At 39.5% G+C, this 21294-nt stretch overlaps 1 long non-coding RNA gene across 1 annotated transcript in view; it reads left to right on the plus strand.

The window, feature by feature from the left end:
• The first annotated feature begins 873 nt into the window (after nucleotides 1-873).
• LOC129058990 (uncharacterized) overlaps nucleotides 874-21294 on the plus strand; it is a 36590-nt gene continuing 16169 nt past the window's right edge. Inside the window, exons 1-2 of the long non-coding RNA XR_008524526.2 lie at nucleotides 874-1517; nucleotides 18686-18750. This is a non-coding gene — a long non-coding RNA (uncharacterized LOC129058990). The remainder of the gene's footprint in view (nucleotides 1518-18685; nucleotides 18751-21294) is intronic.

Below are 21294 nucleotides of genomic sequence, written 5' to 3' on the forward strand. Positions count from 1 at the left end.
CTTGAAGTCCTAGTTTTGTATTTTGAACACATGTATAACAGGTCCTATCTAAAATTGAGTGAGTGGCTGTCAGCAGTACTGGCGTGGTTGCCTAAGAAAGTTACAGTGGCCGTTACAATTCACAATTTTCTCTTCCTGGTTTTGTTTTGTTTGTTGTTTTTTACTCAGAAACTTGATACATCCAAACCATTTTAGGTTTTAATGGATCTAGAGTACTAGAAAAAAGAGTTCTAAGCACTGAGAAATAAATGTCCCTCTGAGAGTGGTGATTAAGCCTGTTCAAGAGTATGTTGCTGATTGTTCATCTGAGGTCCAGATTTTACAAAAGCTTGTCCCTGAGTACTTAGGAAATTGAGTGATCTTTGGATGTGTGTCATCCAGTTATTCACAGCACACTTCTGGTTTCATCTTTATTTTGAACTTGTTCAGTAGGAATAACTCATTTCATTATGAGCAACTTATTCAAGAAGCCAGAAAGCAGTGTAGTGTAGTAAACAGAGTTTTGTAGTCAGAGAGAGCTAAATTCTAGTCCTTACTCTGCTGTTCAATTGTTGTGTGACTTTGGGTAAACGATTTAGCCTCTCTGAGCCTCATTTAGTGGGTACAAAATTAATTCAAGAAAGCAACTCAAGGTAATGTAAACAAAAGTTATTTGAAAATGAATTTGGAGGAAAGAGACTTTATTCCATTGCAAACTGGGGTGACATAGCCTGGTGTAACACAGCCTGGTGTAAAACAAAGGTATGTTCCAGAGAACAAAGGGAGGGTTTGGATTTTATAGCAAAAGTTCCTGCTCAGGTTCCCAATCAGATCCATTTATGCAAATTAAGGGTTAAAATGCTCTTAGTTCTGATTGGCTGATACAGCTGAGCCCCGTTTGGTTGGTTCAGGTGAGCTCTGAAAGTCTCAAAGTTGAGCAGAGGTGTGGGTTTTCAGGGAACTCAAAGTATGTGTGTGACCTTTAGTCAGCAAGTGGCTGCTTGGCTCTGTTTTAAATTTAGGCCCAGTTAGCTATTTGGGATCCATCTTGAGGGACTGGCTCTTTCTGGTTCACATTTGTTCACAGTAGTTGAGCCCTTACAATGTGCTGGGTGCTGTTCTAGGCCCTGTGAATATGATGGTAAACTTGAGCTTCAAAGGGGAGGCCTAAACTAACAAGTGATTTTAATAAAATAAGATGTGTGCTAAGATAGGGAGAAGCATGAGAGGCATCAGGTGGCAAGGGGGAAAATAACCCAGTTTAGGCCAGTGGTTCTCTGCCTCCACTGTTGAATAAGATCCCATAGAGACGTTTTTTGTTTTTGTTTTTTAAACAAACGAACAATGCCCTGGTCGCAGACCAGTTAAATAAATTTCTGGAAGTGTAGCCAGGGATCAGTAATTTTTAAGCTGCCCCAGGTGATTCTAATGTGGAGCCAGGTCTGAGGAACACTGGTTCCGGTGGTGATCAGGATGTTTATCAAAGGAAGCCGAAGTCTTGAACTGAAGTCAGCTGGATGCACCAGAGTTGGCTAAATGTAAGGAGGAGGGAACCACATATACAAGAAAAGCCGTGTGTGTGTGTGTGTGTGTGTGTGTGTGTGTGTGTGTGTGTGTGTGTGTGTGTGTGTAGAGCTGGAGGGGCAAAAGATTGTGGTACATTTTAGGGAAATGCAGCAATTGGACATAGAGCTGGAGAAAAGTGAGGCTGAAGAGTCAGGCCAGGGCAAGAATACAAGGGTGTGGAATCTCATTCCAAAGAAATGGCTTAAGTAAAGGGATCTGTACTAGCGCAAAACTTGCCCTCAGTAAATGAAGGCAATGGCTATTAGCGGCAGATGCTTGAGTTCTTAGAATCATTTATTTCCAGTAAGAGAGGGACATTCTAACTATGCTTAAGGGTCATAATGGAAGACTAATTCTAAGAGCATTTTAATATGCCAGGCATCTGAATGGGAAGAAGAGGTTGCTGCATCTGGGTGGCTGATTTCACCCCATTCAAATTGTGCCTTCACAATATTTTTTTACTCACTATATATATATATATATATAAATTTATTTATTTTAAATATATAAATAAATATATTTATTTATTTTAAGTATATAAATAAATATATTTATTTATTTTAAGTATATAAATAAATATATTTATTTATTTTAAGTATATAAATAAATATATTTATTTATTTTAAGTATATAAATAAATATATTTATTTATTTTAAATATATAAATAAATATATTTATTTTAAATATATAAATAAATATATTTATAATTTTAAATATATAAAATAAATTTATTTATTTTAAATATATAAATAAATATATTTATATTTTTTAAATATATAAATAAATAAATTTATATGTTTTAAATATATAAATAAATAAATTTATTATTTTAAATATATAAAATAAATTTATTGATTTTAAATATATAAATAAATTTATTGATTTTAAATATATAAATAAATTTATTGATTTTAAATATATAAATAAATTTATTGATTTTAAATATATAAATAAATTTATTGATTTTAAATATATAAATAAATTTATTGATTTTAAATATATAAATAAATTTATTGATTTTAAATATATAAATAAATTTATTGATTTTAAATATATAAATAAATTTATTGATTTTAAATATATAAATAAATTTATTGATTTTAAATATATAAATATATTTATTGATTTTAAATATATAAATATATTTATTGATTTTAAATATATAAATATATTTATTGATTTTAAATATATAAATATATTTATTGATTTTAAATATATAAATATATTTATAAATACATGTATTTATTTATTTTAAATATATAAATAAATAGATTTATTTTAAATATATAAATAAATAGATTTATTTTAAATATATAAATAAATAGATTTATTTATTTTAAATATATAAATAAATAGATTGATTTATTTTAAATATATAAATAAATAGATTGATTTATTTTAAATATATAAATAAATAGATTGATTTATTTTAAATATATAAATAAATAGATTTATTTTAAATATATAAATAAATAGATTTATTTATTTTAAATATGTAAATAAATAGATTTATTTATTTTAAATATGTAAATAAATAGATTTATTTATTTTAAATATGTAAATAAATAGATTTATTTATTTTAAATATGTAAATAAATAGATTTATTTTAAATATGTAAATAAATAGATTTATTTATTTTAAATATGTAAATAAATAGATTTATTTATTTTAAATATGTAAATAAATAGATTTATTTATTTTGAGATGGAGCCTCACTCTGTTGCCAAGCTGGAGTGCAGTGGCACTATTTTGGCTCACTGTAATCTCTGCCTCCTGGGTTCAAGCAATTCTCTGCCTTGGCTTCCCGAGTAGCTGGGATTACAGGTGCCTGCCACCACGCCCGGCTAATTTTTTTGTATTTTTTGTAGAGACGGGGTTTCACCATGTTGGCCAGGCTGGTCTTGAACTCCTGACCTTGTGATCCACCTGCCTTGGCCTCCCAAAGTGCTGGGATTACAGGCGTGAGCCACTGTGCCTAGCCTAGATTTTTTTTTATTGTGGTAAAATATACACAACATAAAATGGACCATTTTAACCATTTTAAGTGTACAGTTCAGTGGTATTAAGTACATTCATATTGTGCAGCCATCAACACCATCCATCTCCAGAACTTGTCATTCCAAATGACATCTGTACCCATTAACCTCCCATTTTCCCTTCCCCAAACCCCTGGTAACCTCTATTCTGCTTTCTTTCTCTATGAATTTGACTACTCTAAGTACATCATATAAGAGGAATCATACAGGGTTTGTCCTTTTGTGATGGGCTTATTTCACTTAGCGTGATGTCCTCACTAAATTTTAATAAGTCCCTTTTTTGGACCCTGATCTCTGACCTTATAACAGCATAGGACTAGCTTAGATGTTAGGCAGCTCATAATACTTGCACACTGCATAATTCAAGATGATGCAGCAGTGTCTATAGTGTGTGCAAAAGGCTTGCTGAGTCTCCGTAACAAGGGTTTCAATGTCCTCATTGATCTACTATGGCTTATCTCATCTCTTCCCTCAGAGAGCATAAGGACAACATCAGAGTAGCTGTTTATCACCTTTTTATGGGTTATTAGTCTCTCTTTCTTCAACATTATATTTTTTTGTTGAAACTTAGCTCTGTAGACTGTGTATACCTGAGTCATATAATAGACAAACACAGTAGACTTTCAGGTTTCTCTTTTCTTCAGGCAGGATAGTAAATATAAATAGGAAATGATTTTAAGATAACCTTAATTTATGGTTATATTGAAGGAGGACCAACTTACATCTTCCCACCCTTGTACCATAAGGAACAGTCCAATTATATGATTGATTTATTTTCATAGTTCTCTCTATCCTCCAAAAGTTTTATGAATAGCTCCTCAAAAGGAAGGAAACCACTTGATGTAAGTCATATGAAAAGTCATCGTGTCTCATCAGTAGCTTAATCTTCTGGAAAGAAACTGGATTATTTCTGCTTCATCTCCTTTCCTTTCTTAAAATTTTTTTTATTTGAAAAATACTTCATGCATTCCTAAAATGTCAGACATTGTGTGATGGCCCACAACAAAAAAAGATACAGTATCTCTCCTTGCACAATCTAATGAATTTAATACTAGTTATTGATGTACATAGTTGATTTCTGACTCGTAATCATCTGGTACTAAATTCACAGGATATGAAGTGAGTCATGTATTCTTACATGTTTCTTTCTTTCTTTCTTTTTTTTTTTTTTTTTTTGAGGCAGAGTATTGCTCTGTCACCCAGGCTGGAATACAATGGCGAAATCTCAGCTCACTGCAGCCTCTGCCTCCCAGGTTCAAGCAATTCTTATATCTCAGCCCCCTGAGTAGCTATGACTGCAGGTGAGTGCCACCACACCCACCTAATTTTTTGTATTTTTAGTAGAGACAGGGTATCACAATGTTGGCCAGGCTGGTCTCGAACTCCTGACCTCAAGCGATCTGCCCGCCTCCACCTCCCAAAGTGCTGGGATTACAGATGTGAGCCACTGTGCTCCACCACATGTTTCTTTTTTTTTTTTTAATAACATGAGGGGGTAGAGCCACTTAAGGGGGCTAGCTAACTGGCTGCCAAGCTGACTCATGGGATGGTGGAATTCCCATCATCTGGGTTTGATATTAAATTTGCAATTCTGGAAGTTTCTGTGCCAGCGTCTCACAGGATGCTACCTGAGACAAGAGGAGAAGACAGGTTCATATTAACTTATGAGCAAATGGTGTATAAATCTGATTGTTGATTTATTAATTTCTATGGAGAATATCTCTTTCCAGTTACTAAAATAATCATTTTTATCATCTAATGAACCCTTCCAGTATCAGGGTGACTGAGAGGCTGAATTAACAGTTGGAGGGTTGCTAAGTGAAGACAGAATTGAAGTAAAGTTATATAAGTGGTTTTAAGGGATCTTTTATCCAGGCCAAGGGGCTACCTGGTAGAAATCTAAGCCCTGTAGTTAAGAGCACTTCGAGAGTGAAGCAACTATATTCCAGATTCAGTGTCTCGCCAGTGCTGGGAACTGATTGCTAACTCTTTCCAAGTCCCCATGTCCTGTGTTTTGAGACCGATTGCTCTTTTGAGTGACACATTCTCTCATGACATATACCAATATCATCAAGGTGAAGTTATAGTCAGATCATACTCTTAAATTAGCCATTCCGTCCCTTTGAAGTGACTTTGCTTATTTCTGATTTAATTCATAATGGGCTATGATTATTGGCTAAACTCTTGGAGTTTTGGGGGCTTTTCTTGTAACTCTGTCTAATCAAATTGTTCTCTTTGCCTCTGTTCTCTTACTGCAATAAAAAAAGTGCTATATTTCTTTAGAACAGAAACATTATCCATAAATAATCTATGATTTTTTTATTAGTCCTTTCAATTCCTTAATTCATTTAACCCATTTCTACTATATTTGCCACAGACTAAATTTTAGACAAGTACTTTGAACTGAATTCACTTAGGAATTCAGCCCCAAGTTTTCTGAGAAAGAAAATCTGGTTCTTAATCATGACCTACACCATAAGGGATTATTTTAAAATAAAATAATGTCAATAACCTCTATTTTTCACTCTTTTATCACTTTCTCAGGAATCCCTCTTTACTCTTTGGCTGGGTCAGTTTCCTTCATTCTGGTTGCTCGTTTCCTTCTTTTTCTATGTGCCCATTCTGCAGTGCAGAAGTCTTGACTACGCCTACTTGAGCTATAGCCATCTTGAGTTCATGGGCCCTTTTTAGAAGTCTTTGAGATGTGATAAGGTAAGCAGCCACCTGCTTTATCTGTACTAAGTCTGGGCCTTTGCCCAGATGGCTAGTCTTTATGTTTTCAAAATGGTGCCTGATCATCACATTTTTATATTATATACTTGATAATTTTATGTTATCTTTGTAGCTATATGAAATTGAATTTCTTCTGTTCATGGACTTCTAACAGTGAGTTCATGCCCCTGGATTTTATCATCCATTTGCTACCATTAGTTGGTAACTGCTAACTATGTAGTTTAGCATTTCACACTTCCTTCCCAGGAATCTAGTGCATTGATGTAACTTTTGTCATCACTATTGATATTGCTTATTTCAGGGAAATTAATATGCTGACTAGCAGCATTTTCACTTCTCGTTTTAGAACTTTCGAATATGATGTGTTTTTAAAAATAATGGACAAGAGATGGTGTCAAACAAGCACACAAAGCCTTGAAGATTAAAGTCTCAGGATTCAGAAGAGCAAATATTACAGAATACATTTTATGTCTTGGAAAGGGAGCAGATACTGTAATGAATTTTTAAGTTGGCAGTTTGTTTAGTCTCCTGAGGCCCTGGCAGTTTGCTGAGGTTACAGGGGTAAAAAGTACCTGCAGAGAGGAATTTCTCAGTCAGAAACAACATTTAAAGTAGTGGTGTGTTAATGCTTAAAAAGAAATCCTGCATGCATTTTTTATGACTTCTAGCTTTTGGAGTTGGATCTAATGAATGATGCTACAGAAGGCTGAGCCAGCTTGCCATTTTCCAGGCTCCGGCTTCCATTATTTATATTCTTTCCAGTAGAGCTTATGGCACATTCTTAAAGACTTAGTTTTGCTAAAAGTTACAGCCTAGTACTTGAATGCAGGCACGTGACAAATGTCATTAAACCTCAGTTTTTTAAAAACCCTACTATTCTTATTTCAGAATGCCCAGCCATTTTACTTAAAATCAAGTACATTTGCAAGGATTCTCAGTTGATGGGTTTGTTCTTTGAAAAAATGAACCCTTATGTGATCAGTGTTTGATTAAATGCCCAAAGAGGGCAGTTTTTAAAAATCGCACTATCAAGTGGAAATTTTTCACATAAAATTAGATCAAAACTCAAAGATAAATTGAAGATTACATGAGCTTTTCTGATATTAGCATGGAGTAATTTGAATTTTAAAAGAGAAACCAAGCATTTTGACAGCCTTCAGGATTGGTTAAAGAAGTTCTGACCTAAATTGGAATGTAGTCCTATAAATATAGTAAATGACAGTTTTTTAAGGGGCCAGAAATATGGAAATGAGGAATATGTAATGGAATCTCCCAGCAAGAAAAGAGATATGGACCCATACTTTTGGACAGGCTAATTCCTGATAACCTTGTTTGATAGTGAACCCCACATAGCCTCCCTCATGCCTTCACTACAGATGCAGCTGTATTAACATTGATGCCCAAACCATGATAGCTGTTGTCTCCCCATTCCCTCCCTGGAATCTCCCTTCTTATTTCAGGCATCCCTAAGGTAGTGTTTGCTTTTTATTTAGAAACTTGTCCACTCAAAATTTCTGCTCTTGTCTCCTCGCTAAGCTCCTTTGGCTGCCAGGAGAATGCCTCTGGGTATAATGTCAGTTCTACACTGTGGTCTTTCGGTCTGTTGTGGGATAGAGTAGACTTCTTCTCCATGCCCTTCAGTTATATGGTTAAACCTTCTCTCCATTATGATTCAGAACCAGAGCCTTGGACTGTGAAGGGCACAGACTCCATGCCATCCCATTCATCTCCTGTCATCCCTCTTCTGAGCCTCCCTGCTCACCCCAGAAAAGAAATGCATCTCCTTCTTCAGTCAGACATGAGGCATCTTGATGATCAACTCACACTGATTAATTTTTACAGGGATTACTCGGTCACCACTGCTGCAAACCACAGTCTGGTTTGGACACAGGACACTCTGCTGCAAATGCAGTTTTAACTGAGAAACAGGAAATGTTAGGCACAAGGGAAGCACAAAAATCCATGCAATGGCGAGTTTTCAGACAAGCTTAAATAACAAACAGGATTCATCCAAGGAACAATACAACCTTTTGGTTAAGCTTTGAGATTCTCTGCTGGCCATGATAAATACAAACCTTATTTATTTATCTCCTGTTTCTCTGTGCTACAACTGGACACTGTAAAAAATATAAAGACTGAAGAAACTTAAAAATAAAATACTCAATATTTTTACCATGGAGAAGTAACCCCTAAAAAAAAAAGATCTCATCTATCTATCTATCTGTCTATCTGTCTATCTATCTATCTATCTATCTATCTATCTACTTATCTATCTATCTACCTATCTATCTATCATCTATCTAATCTCTCTCTCTTTCTTTCTCTCTCTGTCCCCCCACTCCCCCAGTGTGTACTCCCATACTGTCTCTCTCTCTCTTCACTTGGTAATACCTCATTGGTATGTATAGATATACCTCATTTTTATGTTTTAAATTTTTAAAAATAGTTTAGGTTTAGGTTCAGGGGTACATGTGCAGGTTTGATATATAGTTAAACTCATGACTCAGAGGTCTGATGTACAGATTATTTCATCACCTGGGTACTAAGCGTAGTACCTGACAGTTTCTTTTTCTTTCTGATCCTCTCTCTCTTCCCAACCTCCTACCTCAAGAAGGTCCCAATGTTCCCCTTTTTGTGTCCATAAGTTCTATTTAGTGCCTACTTATAAGTGAGAACATACAGTATTTGGTTTTCTGTTCCCGTGTTAGTTTGCTAAGGATGACAGCCTCCAGCTCCATCCATGTTCCTGAAGAGGACATGATCTCATTCTTTTTTTATGACTGTATAGCATTCCACAGTGTATATGTACCACATTTTCTTTATCCAGTCTACTATTCACAAGCATTTAGGGCTTTGCTGTTGTGAATAGTGCTGCAGTGAACATATGTGTACATGTGTCTTTCTGGTAGAATGATTTATATGCCTTTGGGTATATACCCAGTAGTGGGATTACTGGGTCAAATGATACTGCTATTTTTAGTTCTTTGAGGAATCACTATATTGCTTTCCATAATGGTTGAACTAGTTTACCCTCCCACCAGCAGTGTATAAGCATTCCCTTTTCTCTGCAACCTCACCAGCATGTTATTTTTTGATTTTTAATAATAGCCATTCTGACAAGTGTGAGATGGTATCTCATTGTGTATACCTCATTTTAAACAAGTATATTATATGGTATGTTATCTAGACATATTATCATTTCATCAACTAGTCATCCATTCATGGACATTTGGATTATGAAATATTAAATTTATACACACGGCAATTTATTACAAGGTCTGTCATAAGTAACAACTGAATGCCCACCAATGTCATATTGCAATTTTCAGTAGAATCAAGTCTGAATACTTTCTGTTCTAAGGACTCTAGTCAATGTTCGCAGCAGGAAAGAACCCTTAAGAGGCTTGCTTATGCTTATTCCGTCCAAGTAAATAATTTGTGTGTTTTAATTCTGAATTGATTCAAGTGACTAGTGTTTGAGTGTAGTTGAGGGCATAAGTTCATTTTCAAATCATACTTGGAATTCATAGCAAGAACCAGACCAATTCAATACTTTCCAATAACTAACACCTTTAATCACTGTCCTACTTAAGCTGGTAAATGATTATTCTTTGTTGTACAGTAGAAACAGAACTGTGACTAATTAATTTTCTAATTCTTCCTCCCTGCTGTTGTGCCTGCATTGCCAGCCCCTTTGAACTACAGACAACTAAAAGAGGCCCTCACACCCAGGGTTCCTACTTAGGGCACCACACTCTGAGGTCAGCAGGGGAGGACCGTTGCCCAGTGGCCCCATACTGTTCAGCTTGGACTGGACACCAGGGGCTTATGAGAATGAATCCCATCATGCCTCACAGTCCACTGGAAGGGCTTCCATATTGTTCATATCCTCTGTTACCATGCTTCTGCTCATCTGACCCAGTTTCTGTTCCTCCCCAACCTCTAGCTTCTTCCACATGCCCTTTGGAACTTCGGGTCGGTCACAGCAAACTCTCCTGCATCCTCAAGTCTCCTCAACTGCTGTGCTGAACACCTTTACCACCTGGACCTAATTGAAACTGGGGTGCTTCCTTCAGACACCATCTCCTCCACAGCCCTCTCCCGTGGATGCAGTTTATTATTGTTATTTCTCACACTACAAGTACTGCAGCCCTGGGGGTGGGGTGAGTGTCCTCCTAGCACCCTACTGCTGCTTCCCAACCTTATCTCCTCTTTCTTCCTTTAGACACCCAGCTCCTTTGAATCTCATGGCCTCTGACTTTCCCACCCCTCCCCCTTTCCCCCTTCCAGTTACTACAACCTCCTGGTTCCTCCTCATTGGCTGCTGACCACAGACTGCTTCACTGTCTTCCTGTCACTACTCTCTGTCTTCATTCTTGAGGATTTGCACCCAGCACCCAAGTCTCTCTGATCCTGGATTGGTTCTCTCCACCTCACCCACCATTCCCATGGTCTAATGTTGATCTTTATAATAACTGGACTATTCCCAAAATCTCTACTGAAGCATTCATCTCCTAACCAGGCTCTTCTATACGTCCAGCTTGTGTGCTCTGGTTCTCCCATTCCAACAGTGCCTCAGTTCCATTGGGACCTCTCATCCACGGACCCATCTCGCTCTCTCTGTTTCTTTACTGTCATGCTTTCTGCTCCTGTGGTTGGTTCTCTCCATATCCAACTTAGATCCCTTGGTTTTCCACTATAACCATACTTCTACAAATATCCTTATACTCTTCCTCTCTCCCCCCGGCCAAACCTGTATAAACTGGGAACCTGAACAGCCGAATAATATGGAGGAAATAACTCTCAAGCGTGTTAGCTAGTCTGTCTGCATGGTGTATGGCCATGCACCATCATTGTACTTTATTTCCTTAATATGTTAGTATTCTCATTCTCTGAAGTGACGATTTCACTTCTTTTCTTCTCTCCTAAATTCTCTTCCCTTGGTTTGATCTGATGGTCGTGCCTTATGCAGTGCTTAGTAAAAACAAGTAAGAAAGCAGGAGCCCCTCTTCATTCCATCATGGCTCCATCACATAACTTCCCTCCATCTGTAGCCATAGTCTCCATCCATTCCTGTCTGTGGAGGAGGTGTCCCTGAGCCTGTCAAATGCCAGCCTCTCCTCACATGCCCTGGTCCCATCCTCTGTCATTTGTTGGGGACACGGCTTCTGTAGTGGTTTGCCCTGGCAGCCAATGCAAGTGGATGAGTTTAGGAAAATTATGTAATTTCTAGGTGCCTCAGCTTTGTCCCATCTGTAAAATGTGGAGTTAATGCTATCTCCTTCACAGAGTTGTTGTGAAGGTTAAAGGAGTAAGTTTCTGGGAAATGCTCAGAACAGGGTGTGGCCTGCTGCTGTGGTGACTCTGTCCCACGGTTAGCCTCTCCCTCTCTCCTAGATCCTTCCCTTCGGCATGCAGACATGCCCAAGAGATTTCATTTTTTTCAACAGACGCAAAGAAAACCTTCCATACTCCCCATCCCCAGTCCGTTAGCTACCACTCTGTTGCTCTGCTCCTCTTGACAGCAGAGCTTCCTGAAAGGGTCATTGGTGGTCTCCGCACCCTCCTCTCTTGGTCTGTCCTCAGCTTGGTCCACCTGTACCTCTGCTCCCACCGCTCTGGTAAGGTGGCCTCTGTCAGGTCACTGCTGAGTGACCAAAAATAACCATTGTAGTTTCTAGATTCTTCTCTTATTTCTAGACATCTCGATGTCTTTGCTTCAGTTGTCTTAGTCCGTTTGGGTTGCTATAATACCATAGACTGAATGGCGTAAACAACAAAAACTTATTTCTCACAGTTCTGGAGAGTGGAAGTCCGAGAGCAAGGCACCAGCCGATTGGTTTCTGGTGAGAGAGGGCCTGCTTCCTAGCTTACAGATGGCGACTTCTCACTGTGTCCTCACAAGGTGGAGACCAGAGAGAGGAGGGAAACTCTGATGTGTCCTTTGATAAGGGCACTAATCCCATCGCGAGGGCTCCACCCTGATGACCAAATCACCTTCCAAAGGTGCCATCTCCACGTACCATCACAGTTGTCTATTCTCTTCCTCAGAAAACATTTTCTTCTCTTGCTTCTGGGACACAGTATACTGTATTTCACTTCTCTCAAGGCCCGCTTCCCACTGTGATTTGCTGACTCCACTCTTGCTTGATGTGTCACTGTGGAGTGTCCTAGGGCTTGTCACTGTCTCTAAAGTTCTTATCTAGTCCCATGGTTTTAACCATCAGCAGGGTCCATCTCTATAACCATCATTTCCAAATCTATCTTTCAATTCCTGATCTTCCTTCTGGGCTCTAGATTTATATACCCAAACTGATGTGTTTCTATATGAATGTCTAGTAGGTGTAACTGGAGTTTGTTGAGTCTCATGTCATCAAGACAAACGCAAAATGGTTTTATTTAATTTATTTAACTAATTTTAGTTGTGCTGACTTGACTCCTACTCTTTTGCTGGTTAGTGGCTCCCTTAACATTATCCTGGCCCAATTCCATAATAATTCAATCATTTTCAGTTATTAAAACTTAATCTAGTCCAATCCAAAACTTCAGTCCTTAAATATAGCTTCTTACCTCTTGGCTTCTCTCTTCCTTCCAATGAAATCTGAAGCTGTGGTCCTGGCTGCTTTGAGTCCAGAGGGATTGTGATCTGGCCTGAGACACTAGCTCACTCTTCCTTGGGGAGAGGCAGAGGTGAGGTATAGAGGAGTGAAAGGTTTCATGAAGGGAGCAGCCTTCCTTGGCCTCTTCTCCTGATGTAGTCTTTCCTTTGGCAGCACTAATCTTTGCCCTGTCACTGACCCCTCAGAAAGTTGGGTATCTCACTGAGTAGGCAACCCATGGCTCGCACCCTTCTGTTCACTTACCTGCTTCTCCACAAGGAGCTGAAAGAATCTCTGTGGTCCTCCTCCACACCCTCTGAGCACTTAGAGAACTTGAAAGGGTTAGGGGATGCCCATTTTCTCCCTCAGCACTTGATGCCACAGCCCCTTTATGTCCTTTGGATACAGGCTATACCAGGAGACCACCTGGCTCAAGAAAAGTCTAGACCAGAAGTGGGCACCAGTCTGTAGAAGACCAGAGACTTCAGGGGCAGATGTCAAGCTGTCCTCAGATCTCATTCACCACACTCTGCTCCACCAGTATCTCCTAATGAGCCTGCAGCAAGCACTCAGCCAGGGAACAAAAGATTGGTATCCTTCTTGCAAAGGCAGCTCAAAGTGATGCTGCTCCATTGTGAGTTTATCTTGAAGCCTCCCATCACTTACTTGCCTTAAGCTAGGAAAAGCACCCCCTCCCCAGAAGGAGCATCTCTCCACCATCACTGCTCTGTCCACAAGGCCAACCTCCCAGTCCCTCTAGTCATTCTCTTATGACTTCAGGTAGGAGGAAGGGAGTTGGAAGGTGGTGGATGAGTTCTGGCTTCTCTTAGTGAGCCCTGTGGGGATCATCTCTGGTCACAATGCTGGTGGCTCATTTGTGGCTATCTTTAGAATGTGGGGTCCTGAGGACCTTTTCTTTTCAGTACAAGTCTTGCTGGCAATTCCAAGACAACAAGAGAATATTCCCCCCAACTGTCTGTTAGATTAGCACCTCATAGTCAACAAAGCCAACAGAGAACTCTGGTGTTCTCCCCAAACTGCTTCTCTGCTGGAACTTCTTAATTTCAGTAATTTCACCGTAATCCTATGCAAGTCAAAAATCTAAAGTGTCACCATTGGTAATGGTTGGATATTGGCACAGTAATACTGAGTAACAAAACGCACTGAAAACTCTGGTATAAAACAGCTCTTTTTCTCATGGGGCTGCCAGGCAGCCAGGGCAGTTCTGCCGATTGTAGGTGGTTTGTTCACATGCCTGTAGGTTGGGTGGAGACTGGCTGATGCAGGCTCTGTGGACTGGGCAGCTTGGCTTCATGTGGCAGGGTGGCGTGGGGACATTCTGCCCTTTGTCTCTCATTCATCTCTTGGGACCAGACACCAATAGGCAATGGCAGAACACAAGAGGTGTACCTATGTATTTGAGCACAATTCTTGTGTCACATCCGCTAATATCTCATTGACCAAAGAAAATTTCATGGCAAACCCAAAGTCCAGGGGTGGGAAATATACTCTCTCTTTCATGGGTGGCACTGCAAAGTTACATGTCAAAGGACATGAGAGAGAGAGAGTATGTGTGTGTGTGTGTGTGTGTGTGTGTCTGTGTGTGTGTGTGTGGCAGAGTGAGGCTAATAACTTAATGTACCACATCATTCTCTGACATCTCACACCGGTTACCTCTTCACCCACTATGCTGTAGGTGTGTGGGGCCTTCCTTCTGTTCCTTGCATACAGCAAATGCCTTCCCACCCTAGGGCTGTTTGCACAACTTTATGCTATGCAATCAACTTATTGACAGTTTTAGCATTAAAGTTTGCTTTCCAGAGGACTCCAGTGATATGACAGCTATTCCTTTTCTTTCTTCATATTTTAAGCCCTTGATTTTATTTTTGATGATCTATACCCTTAGAGCACTCATTGACTTGAGGATAGATGTGAAAGCCTTTCAGATTCACTGTCGAATCAATAAAACACTTTTATTTTCCTCTAAATACCATGAAACCTGTCAAAAGATGAAAAACAAATTAATTTGCTCTACATTTGCTCAATAGGGATTGTGGGCAGTAGGCAGAACACCATGAGGAAGAAACCAATGTAATGGGACTTTAGAATTTAGGAGTTGAGATGCCTTGGACTTTGTGAGCCTCTAAATTTAATGGATGTCATTTTCTAGGCATTTTAAAGCTAATTTTGTTTTTCTTTATTCACATTACAACATAGTCTGTGATCAATGAGTGTTAATTTTTGTAGTGCATGGCAGGCATCTTGTTTAGTGTTTGGTGACCCTGGAGGAGCAAGATTTGCCAAGATGGAAGGACAAATAGAAAGTGCAGGTGTGGGGTAGGGGTTTGGTTCAGGAGACAATTCAGCCCCAAGTTCGGGAATGGAAGGGACTGGTGGGGAGAATTCAAGTCATTGTACTTTTTGCTTCTGAGAGAACAAAACAAGAGAGTTCTGGGGCCTTGGAGGGAAGGCATGTGGCTTTCTTGCTCTGCTGGGTTAGGGGAAGACTGCAAGAGCCAGTTTCTTATAACGGCTTTACAGTAGGGTCCTGGAGGCTCTGGCCCAAGGCGGGAGGGGGAGCTGTATGGTCTTCTATGCAGCTGAGAAGCACATTATAATTGTCATGACAACTAACATAGTGACAGTCAGCATAATTGGGTGATTTCTGCAGGTCAGGCATCATGAGACGCTAGCTTTCACTATCCCTGGGAGGAAGCAGAGATGATAAAACGGCTTGCGAGGGTATTGGGCCCTTTGGTCTCCAACAGGGGCCCAAGGTTACGATGGCTCACCTATTGTTCCCAACTCAGCTGTCAACCCAGCTGTCTGTTTCTGCCACAGTGGCGGGTAAATTCTTTACCATCAGAACTCATTTAAACCTTACAATGAGCCTGGGCAGTACCTACCATTATTATCATTTCCACTTTAAAAAGGAGTTAATGGAAGAGCAAAGAGTTGTTGAAAGACAGGCACCTGGCAAGTGATGGAGTCAGGTTTGAGCTGAGGTCTGTCTGATGGCTGACATCAGACAGAGCTGAGGTCTGTCTGAGTAAGCACCTGTGTGCTTACTCACTGCTCCACTGCCTAGAGCAGACAGGTGGAGGGTCCGGGTAAGAGGCCCTGGGACCCACTCTAGTGCTGTGGACTCCTTTTACCACACCCTTAGGGAGTGCAGAACAGCACCTGGAGCTTCAGGATGGCGGCAGTCATCCAGGAAGGAAGAGAGAGACTCAGCTGACAAACTACTACTGTCTGCATTTTGACTCTTCTAGGAGGGAAGGGTGCTGTGACTGTGATGACTATGGCGAGAGGAATTTACCCACCACTGTGACAGAAACAGAGAGCTGGGTTGACAGCTGGGTTGGGAACAATAGGTGAGCCATTGTAATGTTGGGCCCCTGTTGGAGATCAAAAGGCCCAGCACACTTGAACCTGGCTAAGTTTTATCAACTAAGAAGCACATGCTCTGGCTGGGCGCAGTGGCTCACGCCTGTAATCCCAGCACTTTGGGAGGCCGAGGTGGGTGGATCACTTGAGGTCAGGAGTTCGAGACCAGCCTGGCCAACATGATGAAATTCCATCTCTACTAAAAATACAAAATTAGCCGGGCATGGTGGTGCGCGCCTGTAATCCCTGCTACTCAGGAGGCTGAGGCAAGAGAATCGCTTGAACCCGGGAGGCAGCGGTTTCAGTGAGCTGAGATTGCACCACTGCACTTCAGCCTGGGCAACAGAGCGAGACTCCCCTTCAAAAAAAAAAAAAAAAAAAAAAGGAAAATAAAAAGAAGAAGAAGAAGCACATGCTCACGATTACCTGTTACACAGTGTTATTATTATTTATTCAACAAGGGTTGACTTGGAGCAGGTGCCCTGTGTTCTTATATAATATTTCTATTACTATCCAGGGATGCAGCTGCACTGCAGCATAGCTCTATGACCTCAGAGCAGATGACCCCTGGTGGGTCTCAATATGTCTCACTGTGGCCCTGTCCTGTCAGTCATCTCCCCTCTGGTGCCTCCCTCTCCATTCCTGGGGATGTGAGACAGCAGGGGGAATGGGGAGCACTCCAAAGGCAGGACCCAGGGTGGATGAAATTGGTAGATGTGAGGGCAATTTGGAAGCAGCTGTGATTTTCCTTCTACTATTGGTCTGGCTTTGTCCTATTCTTTGCTCCCTGACTGACTGGCTGATGTGGAAGACCACGAATAGCAGAAGCAGGTAACACTGATTAGTTCTGCTTAAATATTCTGCAGTGCCTCCTGTTGCTACCGGCCTGCACCCTTCCTGCCCTTGGCATCATATGGATGTTATCAAGATCCAGTGAGATGATGTGGATGAGCCTATTTGGTAAACTATAGTCCCAGCTGTAAGGTAATCTTAATGCTTGTGGAAGACTCTATCACTCACAAATCTTTGGTAACTCTCCCTGGGGAAGAGTTGTTCATCCCCCACCTTGTTGATGGCAGGCCTGATAATGTGACTTGTTTTGGCCACTGATATGTAAGCAGGGCCATTTCACAATTCTAAATGCACACATATTTCAAAAATGAATACATATTTCAAAACATGTTTTGTCTATTAAAATACATAAATGAAAATTTAAGAACAAAACAAAAAATACAAAACCCCATGTGAGTGGAAATGATGTGTGTCATTTCTGGTCAGAAGCTTGAAGAGCCCCCGCGTGGTTAGTTATGTTCTACCTCTGGGTTTGTCAGGATGGAGCCTCTGGCTTGAATTTGCTGGTGACTTCCATGAGCAAGCAAAGCTCATTGCTGACCCATAATAGATGTGCACTGGGGAGAAGTAAGTGTTGTTTTAAGCTGCTGAGACTTTTCAGGTTGTTCGATACTGCAGAGTAATCTAGCCTATCCCGACTGATACACAGCTAAGCCCCGGAAGTCTTAGGATGTTTTTGGAAATCAATGTTCAGTTGTAAAATGTAAATGCTAATGTCAATAACTAGGGTTGAAACAAGGAAAACGCAAGGAAAAAAAAAATCCTTGGTTTCTGTTTGAACAGAGGAGAAAACTGCGCTTTTAACCCACTGTTATATCTTTTCTTTTTTTCCACATATTATGCTTTGGTCTTTCACTGGAGTTTGGTCTTTAACTGACATATGCACATCTCAGTGTGCAGTTAATGCAATACAGTGCATTTATTTTATGTTGTATTTACCTTTACTGTACAAGTTTGGTTTTATATTGGTGTTAGGGGATGTGGTAAAACTGACTATTGTCTTTAAAAAATCATTGTATACGTTTGTACTCCAGTATCTTTTCATGTAGTATCACTTGTTGAAAAATACACTGTAGGAAATAGAATAGCTTGTTTGAAGGGCCATTAATGTCACCACTTTATAAGAAAATTATGCAACTTAGAAATTAGGAAAAAGCCTATTTATTTTTAAAGATCTATTTTTTAATAATTGAAGCTACCTGAAACTATCATGCATTTATTTTTAAGTAAAAAGAAATTAATTTATTAAGTAATGTTTATTAATATTGTCTATGTAAAATATTACCACCATTAAAATTATTTTTCAAAATAAATGATGAACAATTTTTCTAGCAAATTTTTATTCCAAGGGAGGTATATGGGATTTTTTGAAATCATGTGACTTGGCTAGGGAAGAATAGGGTGAATGACTTTACAAGGTTGCTTCATATATATTTATGTGTGTGTGTAGTATTGTGTGTGTGTGTGTGTGTGTATATGTGTGTGTGGACAGAGAGAAAGAGAGATTCATTATTTTTACATTGTCTTCTAGGATTTTTACTGTATTCTTGCACAGAGAGTACAAGAACAATATCAAGAAACATGCAGCTTTCTAAGGTATGCATTTACCATGGACAGTTCTTACAGTTTTAAAAGAAAGTCATTGACAGAGTCATTTGAAATTTTTGATTTGAAATTCAGGCTAATCCCTTCTAAATGTTTTCTATGGTGGAAGGCAACAGGGTGTGGTGAAAGCACATAGGCTTTGAAGACATATAGACTAGAATCTGAACCCCATGGTTACCACTTGTTGGTTATATTTATTTGGTCAAGTAAATTTACGTCTGCCTGTCCATCAATAAAATGGACTTCCTAGTACATTTTTCATTGAGCTGCCATAGATTAAACAAAATAAAAAATATTTTTTGATTTTTTTCTTATTCAGGATACTTAGAACAGTGCCTGACATTTAGTACATATTCAATAAATAGTTGTTGAATGAATAAATGATTGAATGAATAGCACAGGTTAAAAATACTAAAGCTGTTATATAAACCCTATGAGTTTGCATCTGTTTCTAGGTCTTCTATTCTTTCCTACTGCTTGGTCTATTCCTGGAGCATCACGGAATCAGGCAGTGCAATCACTTGTCAGAAATTAGTAGCATCTGTGACTGAGCACTGTGTGTATGTGCGCACGCACATGCACATGTGTGTTCTTAACGCTGTTAATTTCATGACACAAACGCATTTGATGTGGTCAGTACATCTTCATGTATTTAATTTACATATGAGTCATGTGTTTACCACGGCTGATATCAGACTGGCCGTAGATTACTCTATCTAAGAATAAATGCATGAATTAACTAGACTATGAGACAAGTAATGGAAACATTTTGAAAATCAAGGATAATCATCACTGTATGGTAGACGCATCTGAAAGCATAACTTAAACATACCCCATATGGCAGATACACCTGACAGCAATCACTTAAGAAATGAGGGTTGCCATGAAGAGGTTGCTAAGGGGAGAGTGCTAAGTAAAAATGCTATATAAATTGCTTGCATTTCATAAGTGGTTGTGGTTCTTTTCGTCCAGCCCACCACTATTGGGCCACCCTGTAAGTTCCTCCAAATAAGCCCTATTTTTTCTTCACTGGCTGCAGGTCTTTTATGTGGCCTCTGGAACCTGGTGCCATCCCTATTGGAGTTAATAGGGGTCCAGTGCTACAATAGCCAAGCAGCTGAGGGCCATAGAACTTAAAAGCAGCTCAATTTATTTTTTATTTCCTTTATGTTTGGTTTTGTTAGAGCAGTATTCTGAGAGCTCATTTCTGCTCATGCCTCCCTTTTATAGCCTAGACTTTTATACAAGGAATAAAGGCCCAGAGAAAGGAAAGAATGAGAAATGCAGAATACTTTTGCCAGTAAGAAGTTAGACATCTAAAAGGAGAGACACACCACAAAAATGTATTACCCAATTAGTGAATACATTTCAAAATGTGGAGCACATGTCAATTGTATCCAGTTGATTAATGGTACAGTTGAGTTTAACCTGACTCTTCTGCCTGCTGGATCTGTTCATTTCTAAAGTCTCCAGCTATAAGTAGATACAAATATTTTTCCTTGAGGTTCTATACATTTTCACTTCACATTTTGACACTTTTTAAGGCATATCCGATTTATCATCATGTAATATCCCCTTCTATTCCTGACAATTTCCCTTGCTGTGAAGTCTGCGTTGTCTGAAGTTAATACAGCTACTCCTGTTTTCTTTTGATTACCCTTAGCATGATATGTCTTTCTTTACCCATTTACTTTTTTTTTTTTTTTTTTTTTTTTTTGGTGGGCTCTAGAGTTTGTGGCTCCAGACTAAATTCCAGGTAAATGCTTCCTGGAGTGAGAAAGGGTAGAGAGGTTGCACAATTTTGTGCCTCATGGGATACAGTGTGTCAGGTTCATCACTATGCCAAATGCCCTGCTTGGGTTCAGGTTCCAGCCCATGCTGAGGTTCAAGGGGAGTAGGCAGATGGGCATGTAGCTGAAAGAACATGCAGGGGGCCGTAAGCAGGTGAAATGTAGTTTTCTTCAGCAGCTGTCTCGTCAGCAGCTTACTCCCACTAGCTCTCTCACACTGAGCCTTGTCTCTGCTGTCTGCTCCAGCCCTGCGGCTCCTCTCAGCAGCTGGCTCCCACACACAGCTGTGTGGCTGGCTATCCCCTGCCTTCAGGGTCAGCAGCTTAACTCTTTCTCTCTCTCTGGGCATGAGCCAAGCTGTGCTGTGCCCTGGCTCCCCTCTGTCTGTCTGCAAAACGGACAACTTTGACTCCCTCTCTTTCTCTAGGCACCAGTGCCTGTACAGTGTCAGCAGGGCAATTATACCTTTTACAGACATTACTGGCTTAGACCCAAATGATGAGCCTTCCCATGTTATGGCTACATGGCTGTGATAACAAGTGGAGTTATGCATCTGCACTCTAGACTTGCTGAGTCACTTTGGATGTTTACCTCGGCCTATGCTTGACCAAAGCACAGCCATGTTCCTTACAGGGTGGGTGGGCAAAGTGAAGAGAAAAATGAAGAAATTGAAATTTGTGTCAAAATGTTATGGTCTCAACCAGATAACTCTCAGAATTAGACAAGTGGCTTTTCTACTCGTTCA

The sequence above is a fragment of the Pongo abelii genome, chromosome 3 (assembly GCF_028885655.2).
Source record: "Pongo abelii isolate AG06213 chromosome 3, NHGRI_mPonAbe1-v2.0_pri, whole genome shotgun sequence".
In the NCBI taxonomy this organism is placed as follows: domain Eukaryota; kingdom Metazoa; phylum Chordata; class Mammalia; order Primates; family Hominidae; genus Pongo; species Pongo abelii.